General features: G+C 42.1%; 1 long non-coding RNA gene across 1 annotated transcript; it reads left to right on the forward strand.

Annotated features, from left to right (window-relative positions):
- Positions 1-869: 869 nt before the first annotated feature.
- Positions 870-11,934, forward strand: LOC307226025. The gene is made up of 4 exons (XR_013843265.1): positions 870-1,092; positions 3,947-4,097; positions 10,823-11,606; positions 11,891-11,934. It is a non-coding gene; the product is annotated as an uncharacterized lncRNA (long non-coding RNA).
- The last annotated feature ends 201 nt before the right edge of the window (positions 11,935-12,135 follow it).

Below are 12,135 nucleotides of genomic sequence, written 5' to 3' on the forward strand. Positions count from 1 at the left end.
CTGCATTCTGCATAGTTTAACTCCAGCGACCCAACTCATGATGACCATTCCTAAATAAGTATTTATTTATCTGTTTTCATATTCAACCCATCCTGTCCCAAGACCAAGTGAGAAGGATTTCTGCTTCCAAATGAATCATTATCAAATACAAAATTGGTATGGTTTTTAAACAGGGAAATATCAGTATGAAAAGAAATTCATTCACCTTTTCCCCCCTTGCTAGCTTTATTACCACCCTTCCCCCTCTGTCCCAAATGCTATGAAACAATACATGCAACTATGGAAATATTTTCACTGGAAACTCAGTCATAAAATTCATGCTTGTACGATGGCCAAATTAGATGTCACAGAGCAGGTGTATTGAACAATCTCCCATCAAAAAAAGAAGGAAACAAAAACAGGTGCTATGAGCTTCGGTGGAGGAATGGAAACAGTTGCATTATCCCTCCTTTGCCAACCATTTCCCCACTCAAAAACACTCCTTCCAATTGTTTTTCCCCTCACAGAATCATGGAATATGGAATCTTTACCCCACTGGATGGAAAAACAGGTGGGTGGCTGCAACGAGGGGGGATTAGAATAGAAAAATGGCACGGTCAAAAGATGCCTATCAAAAGCTTGTTGTGCAAAGGTCTGCTCATTGCTGTATTTGCAGGGCTTTTTTTTTTTTTTTTTTTCATTTGAAGCTCACCAGAACTCAGTTCTGGCACCTCTCTGGTGGGCACCGTTGCCATTCAAAGAGAATGAGGAAGGCATTCATGGTGAGTTCTTTTTCTAGAAAAAGAGCACTGTGAATTTGTATGTTTTTATGTGGTGTGTGTGTGTGTGTGTTTTCCCTTGTCTGCAGTTCCTTATATCGTTCAGCCAGAAGTTGAAGAAAGAGACTGCTTTCTGGAGACTGTCCTGTGAGGAGCTATGCAAAAAACCTTGAGTCCATTTGGGACCTGGATTGAGTCACCCCTGGATCACTCTGTGTCCCATCAGGGTTTCTCCAAAGTGCAGATCAGGGCCAAACTCAGATTGGTTTGGGGCCCTCATTGATACATCTTTCTCAGCTGAATATCCACTTCAGGAAGTTCTGCTTTCCTAAATGTGATGGTGATTATCCTCATCATTACCACTGTATTAATCACCTTGTAGACGACAATTTCCTGGCAAGGTACAATAAAGACATTTTCAAAACATTAAAAACCATAGCTGTCAACTTTTCCCTTTTCTTGCGTGGAATCCTATTCGGAAAAGGAAATTTTCCTTTTAAAAAGGGAAACGTTGACAGCTATGTTAAAAACACGAAACAGCAAATACATTTAAAACAAAACTAAAGCCACACAAAATTGCCATGAGTGTCTAAGGCCCATTTATCCAGCTGGGATAGCCTGTCAGAAGAAAAAAAGAAATCTTCAATTGTTTCCGGAAAGTGCAGACACCGGGCGCCTGTTGTATCTAGACAAAAGTTAATTTTACTTTATATTCCAACCACTGATACAATCGTATTCTAAAATGGGGTAGGGAATCTGTGGCACTCCAGATGTTGCAAGATGCCAACTCCCATCAGTAAGAACTGCAGTTCAGATGTCTGGCAACCCTGAAGGAAAAAGATATGCTTGAATATTGTGGTTTCGTTAAGTACAAAAAAAGAATGTAATCACTCGTATTGTCCAGGAAATCAACAGAATTCTCTAATGCGATCCTTTTTGGCTTTCACATATTTAACTGTAAGGAATACTCTAACAAATGAATGTATTATATGACTCAGATTTGATGACTAAACCATACAAACTCTTGCCTGCGTACTCTCAACCCCAAATTCAGTTTTGCCTGGGAAAGAAAAGCTGTCAAATTTCATATGCATGCTAATGAGACAAGGCTGGGTGACGTGGTGTCATCTGTCTTTAGCAAGTCATGCTCTTTATAGAAGCAACTGGGTCACAAAAAGGGTGATGGGTTGGTCATGCATTACTTCATTGCCTTCTGCTGAAACAGGGAGCAAGAGGAGAATATAAAACATATTCTCTACTTGGTTTGGCATAGCTCGGTTTGTGTTGGCCACAACATTTATGGAATAAGCTGCTTATTGATTATTATTTTTTTGTACAGCTTTTTCCAGCACAATAGCATGAGAGTATGACCACCTGTGGTGGTCACATTCTCTGGTAGAGACATTTTGGGGAAAGGTCTTCACAGAAACTAACAGTACGACCCAACAAACTATTGCTCATATTCCAGTACTTGCAATTCTGGGCACTTCCCCCCAAAGACTTGCAGTCTATACTGCATATAGACTTTATTTTACACCCTAGCAGCAGGTGGCGCTGTGAGTTAAACCACAGAACCTAAGATTTGTCAATCAGAAGGTTGGCGGTTCGAATCCCCACAATGGGGTGAGCTCCCGTTGCTCGGTCCCTGCTCCTGCCAACCTAGCAGTTTGAAAGCATGTCAAAGTGCAAGTAGATAAATAGGTACTGCTCCGGTGGGAAGGTAAACAGCGTTTCCGTGAACTGCTCTGGTTTGCCAGAAGCGGCTTAGTCATGCTGACCACATGACCCAGAAGCTGTACGCCAGCTCCCTCGGCCAATAAAGTGAGATGAGCGCCGCAATCCCAGAGTCGGTCATGAATGGACCTAATGGTCAGGAGTCCCTTTACCTTTACCTTTAACAGCAGCAGGAATAATAATTGCTGTAGAGTTTATTGGAAAAGTTCAGTGAGAGTTGGTGTTGGAGGCTTGTGGTCATTTATTAATGGAACTTTAAAGTTTGTTGTTTAAAGTTTGTCTTTAATTAAACAGGTTTTTGAATCTTAAATTCAGAAGATGTAGAGGAAATAAGCAGAAGAATATAGGAACATTAAGAAGAGCCTGCTGGATTAGGCCAAAGGCCCATCTAATCAGAGAGCATCACAGTGGCCAAGCAGGCACCTGAAGTCTAGTCACAACACCAGCCCCCTTTGAAAGTGAGCACACCTGTGGGAAACCTACAAACAGGACCTGATTGTAACATACAGTTCTCAGAGGCACACTGTCTCTGAGAATGAGCTATGTGCTTTTACTGGATACTGAGTTGCTGATGAAAATGGCAAACCGTCTGGTATGGAAGGCAAATGTCACAAAACTGTATCGTTTTTAGACTTTGCACCTTGAAGGAACCTTTTCCATCTCATTTGGTTACTGAGGACCTCCTGCATTATTATGGTGGACTCCCCACTCCATGCTTTGCAGCTAGACAGGACTATTGGTCTCCACTATCACACTAAATTAACTGAGAGTGCACTCTAAAATATACCACCCAATGCTCCCCTGTTCATTGACTGTAAAAAGGTAAATGACGATTGTTGTGGACCAGCTGTCTTTCATGTAAATGTCTCCAACATTATTTGGGACACATATCCCCTAATAAGGGACGTGGGTGGTGCTGTGGGTTAAACCACAGAGCCTAGGACTTGCCGATCAGAAGGTCGGCGGTTCGAATCCCCGTGATGGGGTGAGCTCCCGTTGCTCGGTTCCAGCTCCTGCCAACCTAGCAGTTTGAAAGCACTTCAAAGTACAAGTAGATAAATAGGTACCGCTCCAGCAGGAAGGTAAACGGCGTTTCCGTGCACTGCTCTGGTTCGCCAGAAGTGGCTTAGTCATGCTGGCCACATGACCCGGAAGCTGTATGCCTGCTCCCTCGGCCAATAAAGCGAGATGAGCGCCGCAACCCCAGAGTCGGTCACGACTGGACCTAATGGTCAGGGGTCCCTTTATCTTTTATCCCCTAATAAACATTTGAGGAATTTCAGTGTTTCTTTGGAATATAGTTTGAAAAGCATACTAGATTAAAAAGAAAGAATGGATACAAAACTCAGAACATGAACTGTCTAGGTACTTGTCAGTTTCATTTCCTAAGCATCTTATATCCTCACTAAATCAAATACACACCAATCAATAATTTTTTTCCATTTCTATGGCAGGGATAGTCAACCAGGTGCCCTCCGAATATTGCTGGACTCCAACCCCCAGCCTGGCCTATGGTCATGAGAAATTCCCAGTGGATCGTGCAACACATGCTGCACTTACGACCACATCTTCCACATGGCATGAATCCATCTGGTACGCTTCCAGGTAACAGTCACCAACCAGCACACGACTCTATTCCTTTCCAAATGAACTGCTTATAAGGTATTCCAGCTCAGTCCCCACTGAAATGAGTCAAAGCTACACAGCAGCACAGTTTGGTGAACTGCACTTTCGGTGAACTGCTGCACAGCCTCAAGAAAAAATGGGATTTGTTCTCTTCAATGCATAGGATAAGCCAACCACGAGCACAATTGGTACTTATTTCTTGCAAACGTGTCATAATCTTCTGTTTGAAGGTACAGTAAGTCATCAATCATTCGTAATCAGGTGAAAATGTGCTTTGCAGAGTAATTACCATGGGGTGGCCAGCTTTAAACTAAAATCAAAGATCCTGTTACTGAATACACTAAATATGAGATTAATTGTGCTGAAGGGACAGATGGAAATAATTGCATGGGGGCTGGGTGGGGGAAGCCTGGAGTGAAATCACAATACTGCTTTTTGTTTCAAAGGGCAGGATTTGTTTAATCCTGATTGTGCACACAAAGGATAAACCCCCCTAACCTGCAATTAATCATGCTGCCTAACACCTTTCCCTTTATTTCATTCATCGAAATAATGGGGAAATAGTCATCCGGATCAATAATCCTATAACAGGATGACAGTTAATGTAGCTAAAATGAGACCCAGCCAGCCTGATTAAGTATGACATACAGTCCATTGGCATGAGTTTCTGGAGAGGGGAGGTTGGTGTGGTCACTTGGCCAGAAGCCCACAATCTCATCACTCACAGGGGACTTCCAAATGGAAAATAATAAGAGCTCTCAACCTGTCCGGCAAATGAGGCACATAAGCATGTGCTTCAGTTTAAGGCTAATTGTGTATAGTGGGCTAAATGCTGAAAGGTATAATTGATATGCAGATGCCTAAAGCCAAGCCTGATGCCAACTGCTACAGTCCGAAAGCCCACTTACTCCCCAATCTCGCTGTTCATTTCCATTTCAATCTGGTTCCAGGATCATGGTCTACATGAAACATTTGCCTTTGGAAGAGCTTCCCAAATTGACTTCAGGTGTTTCACTCAGTATTGAACACATATGCTTAACACATGCTTATGCAGTTGACTGGATGGCCTAGGGAACACTTAACCCCTTGTAGGACTGAACTTACAGTGATACAATCATAGGTTTTTGAAGCCAAAAGGACAGGAGGAATGAAAATGACCTCACATGTTCGTGTTTGCACAGCCTTCAACATTCCATCCATATGTTTTGTTGGAAGTGGGCTCCCTTCCTTAAGATATCTTGTATCACCCCATCCCAAGGTCCATCAGGTACAGAGGATATATTATTTTGATAGGTGGACTGCTTGTTGCGTTGAATCCTGTGAGGCACACACGACTTTAACATACTTATACCTCTTATCTGATTTTACTTATTTGATTCAACTGGGGGGTTTTTTTGCTCCAAGGCTTCTGAATAATAATGAGCATGGAAAATCACTTGTTTCCGTGTGGTGATGGCAGTACTGAATCAGTAGCTCATGTACTGCTAGATTGTACTCTTTATAAAGATTTGAGGTGTGAGGCTATTACCCCTCTACTACTATCCATACCAGGTCACTGAAGCATTGCTACTGTGTCTTTTCTCCTGGCAGATCAAGATAACCAGGTGACAGCAAAAACTGCAAAAGACTTAGCAGGGGCAATTAGAATAAGATCTATTATTTGATTAACTTTCCAACATTCCTCTGCTTTTTTCTTTTAGAACAAAAGAAAGACTATTGGCTCACATGTTTTATCTGTCGCTAAAGAGTCATGTACCAATTCTGTCATTTGTACTGATGTAAACCTCCAGAATGTATTTTATACAGCTAACTATTTAGCTCTAACCCCAGTATATTTTATCTTATTGCTATGGCTGGTGGCTAATGAAAATAGTATCTATCTATCTATCTATCTATCATCTATCTATCTATCTATCTATCTATCATCTATCTATCTATCTATCTATCTATCTATCTATCATCTATCTATCATCTATCTATGTATCTATCTATCATCTATCTATCTATCATCTATCTATCTATCTATCTATCTATCTATCTATCTATCTTCTGAACAACCATGAGCAAAGTGATCTGTGCCAACACAGCATCAAATCAAATGCAAACCTTCAGAAGTCCCCCAAACTGGAACATCTCACACAGCCACCATTGCTTTGTTGTTGTTTAGTCGTTTAGTCATGTCCGACTCTTCATGACCCCATGGTCAAACTCATGCTGGTAGCTTCAAGAACACTGTCCAAACATCTCGTCCTCTGTTGTCCCCTTCTCCTTGTGCCCTCGATCTTTCCCAACATCAGGGTCTTTTCCAGGAAGTCTTCTCTTCTCATGAGGAGGCCAAAGTATTGGAGCCTTAGCTTCATGATCTGTCCTTCCAGTGAGCACTCAGGGTCCAGCAATGAGGGAGGATGAATTCTTTGTTGTTTATGGAGATGCCCCCATTTTGACACTGTCTGTGGTTCCTGGTTACAGACTGCCTCCATTATTACCCTGCTACATTAGCTGAGTCATCATCTGATCTTCGCATGCCAAATACTCCAGCTAATACACCATGTGTTGGTACACACTAAAAACTGCATTTTCCTTTTATATATATATATATATATATATATATATATATATATATATAATATTTATTAGCAGTTTAAAGATTACAAAAGAAAAGAAAAAGAGTTATACAAGACAATACAATACAAAACCAAAAACAAAAACACCACACAACCCAAACCCTAAAACATTGAATCAACCAAACAAAACAAAAACAATTTAAAAACACATCCAATAATTTCGATATCATAACTTTCGTTCACTTGTTTCAGCGACCTCCTCACACCTCCCTTTTTGTATTCCACTTCTGTTAATTGTTTCAGCAATTCCTTTCCATCTTCCTCTGTTTTCTGTCCTATAATTTATCTTAACATATTCTAACCTTGTTTTTTCCCTTTAATACATTTACAATCTGTCTGTACCTAATTCCTTATAACATTTCTGCTAAAGCCATATAACTTCATTCCATCATTTTTCTAACATTCATTAATTTTACATTATTTCTGTAAATAATCTTTTTCCAGTCTTCTTCCACCGACTCTTCTCCCTGGTCTCGGATTCTGCCAGTCATTTCCGCCAGTTCCATATAGTCCATCAACTTCATCTGCCATTCTTCCCGGGTGGGTAAATCTTGTGTCCAAAACTGCATTTTCCCAGTAGTGATGTATGGAAGTGAGAGCTGGACGATAAAGAAGGCTGATCGCTGAATAATTGATGCTTTTGAATTATGGTGCTGGAGGAGACTCTTGAGAGTCCCATGGACTGCAAGAAGATCAAACTGATCCATTCTGAAGGAAATCAGCCCTGAGTACTCACTAGAAGGACAGATCGTGAAGCTGAGGCTCCAATACTTTGGCCACATCATGAGAAGAGAAGACTCCCTGGAAAAGACCCTGGTGTTTGGAAAGATGAAGGGCACAAGGAGAAGGGGACGACAGAGGATGAGATGTTTGGACAGTGTTCTCGAAACTACCAGCATGAGTTTGACCAAACTGCAGGAGGCAGTGGAAGACAGGAGTGCCTGGAGTGCTCTAGTCCATGGGGTCACAAAGAGTCGGACACGACTAAACGACTGAACAACAACAAAAAACTGCATGCATTTAGGACAAATGTCTTATAAACAAGCGTGCATGACCTTTCCCATTCCAAAATAAGAACTGCAAGATGAGCACCATTCCAAGTACATAGGTGTTGTAAGCCATAAGCCATTCACATTTGTAAGTGCTTGGAACTACAAAGAGTTATATGAAGTGCTAAGTACACTTCATTGTTCATTGTGGGAGAATTCAAAATCTGGCCTCTTGTCTGATAAACTCGTGGTAATCATACTAACATAACACATTCTGAATGAAGTGTTAACATAATTTGTTGGCATCTCTCTCTTTTTTCAATAAATGTGCAGAATATATGGGGGGGAATACAATGAGGCTTGCGATCATGCACACTCGGAGCAAGCTCAATTAATCTGAGCGGGACTTAGTTCTGATGTATAGGATGGAAGTGATCAACAATTGTAGAAACTGTGGGAAGATCACAACAAGACACAGGAGGTTACGTTATATCTAGAAAGTTGGCAATTACTAGTTCTATATATTATAAGAAAGCCCTGGGAAAAGATATGTGCTCTGAACAAATGGGCTTGTGGCAAGATTTTTACATGGCAAAGTTCCTAGCATTTCACTAACAGTTCACTTTCATGCTTTATGTAATCTTTCATACAATGTAAGGGCCAGTTCTGGAAAAGACTCTCCTCCCTGAAAGAGAGGGGAGTGGTTGTGGGCAGGAGCCTGAACACCGCCCCTAGCAGGGGGCATAGCCCCCTGCCTCTAGCTCACCTGGCTGGCGCTCATGCCCCCCTGGTGGCCGTCCAACCAGGTGCCGTGGGGGGGCGTGTCCAGCAGCCTTGATGCTGCAGTGTCAGCCTCTCCCCGGCCTCATTTCTCTTCGTCGTCCTGTGCGAGTCAGGAGTCATCGTAGGGAAGAGCTCAGCCACGAGCTTTGGAGTCGGGGGTGTGTGTGTTTGTGTGTGTGGAGGCTGTCTGGTTCCTGGCTTGCCTTTTTAAATTTAGGAGGCTTGCGTGCGCTCATTGCTTTACTGCTTTTAAAAACCTACGCACCCAAGTTTGCCTTGCTGTCTTGCTGTGTCCTCTTTTCTGTGTAAAAACCTACCTTTCGGCTCGGGTGGCGGTTAGGCATTGGAATAATGTGCTGTGGTGTGTCGAAGTGATAGGTGTGGCCATCGCCTATGCCTTCAATGTTTAGGGGTATTCCATTAAAGGAATCTGGCGGTCGTGTATTCTGTCCGATGCCTGCTTGGCGGGAGGCCATGGCACGACCCTCGGTGACAGCAGGGGTGAGCCTATAGTTGGATTAGCATCAACAGGTGATGAACCCCTGGTGAATAAACCCACTTGTTTCGCGATCCAATGCCTAAGCCAATACCTTTTCATTGCTGTAATCAATAAAGTTGTGGCCTTTTCTAGCCCATTAACCTTATATCACGTGTCTCTGTGTCTTCTTTTCACATCGCGGTGGTCGGGTCCTCGAACCACAATCTAATGGAATCTGGTGGAAGCTTAGCATTCATTTCCACGATAATTTTTCCCCAGGAAAAAAATGCAACCTCGTTAACTCAGAAAATAACAAGTGTTTTACATTGTCATTTCCCCATGGTTTTCACAATCTTGCAACCACCATTTAAAATTTAGCATGGCATGGTAGGATGTCAGTTGAAAAAGCCATAGTTCTATAATGCAACAGTTATTCCAGCGCATAGTTTTCTCAGCAAATATAGAAGATCTAAGTGCATCGTTTACCTTACATTTTGTTCTACCCGGTAACCTTTGTGGTTTAGACATGAGTTCTCCTTGGTGATTATAACACACTGCAAACCTTATATCTCAGGGAAAGAATGCGCGGCATGCTCAGTGCTGAAAAGAAGACAAAAACAAGCTTGCTTTCTCATGCGATAGAGTTCAGGTCTAGGCTACTTGGGAATCTTGAGGAATGAGTTGTGTTGTGATGTTGTGACAGTCTGGAGGAGGTGCTGAAGGGAAGGGCTGTGTCACACCGGTCTGCCTTCTGAAATTGTAATGCGAGTCAGGTAAGTGGTATCTGCAACAGAATGTTGCAATATAGACTGCTCCAATTCAGGGTTCCAGCTGGCCAGCCAGTCAGCCATGCTGTTTTCCATGATACTCCATTTATCACACACACACACACACACAATTTTCATTTCAACCTTTTATCAATTAATCTGCAGTGAAGTTCCAGCAGTTACTGAAGACTTTTTTCAAAAACTCCAGCAGACTTTAAAATTGAATTCTGATTTTATTAGCTCCCTTTTAGTGGTGAAGGAGGGAGTAGTTGGCAACCAGAGCAACTGTGAGACAATGTGTAGAGCAGTGGTGGAGAACCTCCAGCCTGCAGGCAAAATTTGGACCGGCCTGCTTCCTAAGTTCTCCTGCGAGGCCCAACACAATGCCCACCTGGCCCTCACCAGGTGTGTTATGTGACATCAGGTGTGGAGCAGGTAGAGATTCAGCTAGATCAGCTGTGCAATGAGTTCCCATGGGGAGTCTGATCCATTAGTCAATCCCTGCAGATAGTGGGTTTCAAGGATGCCAATCTGTGGTGCTTCAGAGCACTGCACAGCCCTCCTTGCTAGCCTCATGTGATGCTTTGATTACCCAATGACATTGTGACGTCATGTGATTGGCCGGTGAGTCCAACTGCCTGTTAAATTTGGCCTGTGAGGAATAGGGAAGATAAGGATTTGGCCCACTAGCTTGATCAGGTTCCCTATATCTGATGTAGACTAATATGTAAATATGGAAGGGCTGGAATGCTAAGACAGATATGATGAAGCCAGGTTCACAGTTAAAAGAGCTTGTTTTGTGGGTCCTCTTTTAATATTACTTCTGTCTCCAGCTGACATTAAACACCTGATTATCTTTCTCATCAAAACCACTAGTTCCTGTACAATGCATGTGACCTAGGTGCATTCACCTGGCAATAAGTTCAATTCATTTTGTCTCACCTCCAACTTGTTGCAAGTAAATACGCATAGGATCACCCTGTGAATTTGATGAGATTGTAGATGTTGTTAATCATAGACTATACCAAAATGCCTTTAATTAATATTACTTTTTTATATACAGCTACCTACAGGAGCTTGAGAGAGTTCCAGGAAGCAGAATGACAAGACAAAGTGTTACGAGAAGAATTGCAAATGCAGAAAAACTTTCTTTTGTTCCTAATAACTTGACTGTTTATTGAAGATGGACTGTGAAAAGAAATTCTCAAAAATAATTTGTATTTATTGATTCAAAACCCCTTGGATCCTCACAAGTGTGTTTAAACATTCATAACTCAGTGTAATCCATTCCCACATAACTGCTTTGAGGCTCTCCCATTTCATGCCAGAAATTAGAAGGACAACTTCTGTGGACTCTGATCAGACAAATAATGACAATACCTTATTATTGTAAAATGAGAATGCTTTTGTGAATCCATCATGCAGCTGTCTTTCACATTAAACCGAAGCATGGACTGCCAGTGTGCCTGGATTATCTTTTGGTCACCAGAGAGAAGTTGGTGGTGTTGCTTTCATTCATATATTTTTCTTCAGGACAATGAAATAGCCAAAAACTCTTACTGGGCTCCTCTGGACAACCTCTTTATTTAGTGTTCATCCTTTGCATGCACCATGCAAGGAAAATATTTGAGCAAAACTGATACCATTCTGCTGCAAAGAGGATATTATTTGTCAAATATTATTTGACAAGAATCTCTGCTACATGATGGTCTCCAGCTCCTGCCTTGGATTCCTAACTAGAGTCCAGAGCTGTGTGTGTGCTGCAACTTGTGGCTCTGGTTCTTGTGGCACAGAACTGGTAGCTCTGGTCCTACCTTCAGAGATCCTCTGCAAGTCAATGTTGTTATGTACTGAAGTTCTCACCCGGGGCCAGCAGGGGGATACTGTAGATAGTTATGCAAATGAAGGATCGAAAGTGACGTTCAGTGATTGGATAGTTTGTATGCAAATGAAGGATCGAAAAGTGACGTTCAGTGATTGGATAGTTTTAGAAAATGGCAACAGTTACATTGTTCTAGAGCTGACTGAGCTCCTCAGTTCAGTTATGTTCCAGCTTACAAACAAAGAGCTGCTTTGGAAGAATCGCTGTGTCGTCTGATATGTTCACCCACAACTTAACAAATGTAGGCAGTACTGAGCTAAATGACCCATTGGTCTGACTCAGTATAAGGCGGCTTCCTATGTTTCTATTGTTACAAAAGTTGGGTGCCACCCCCTCTCTCTGCCAAGCGGTGGCAAAAGCCCATGGAGTTCCAGGCACTCACCCTGTGTTCCTTAGGAGAATTGAGGCATGACTGAGACTGTTGTAACTTTAATAAATATGGTTTAATCACCTATTTGCACATTTAGTCTGCATGGAGAGAGTCCAGATCTTAG

This window comes from Podarcis cretensis, assembly GCF_951804945.1.
Source record: "Podarcis cretensis genome assembly, chromosome: 10".
Classification (NCBI taxonomy): Eukaryota; Metazoa; Chordata; class Lepidosauria; order Squamata; family Lacertidae; genus Podarcis; species Podarcis cretensis.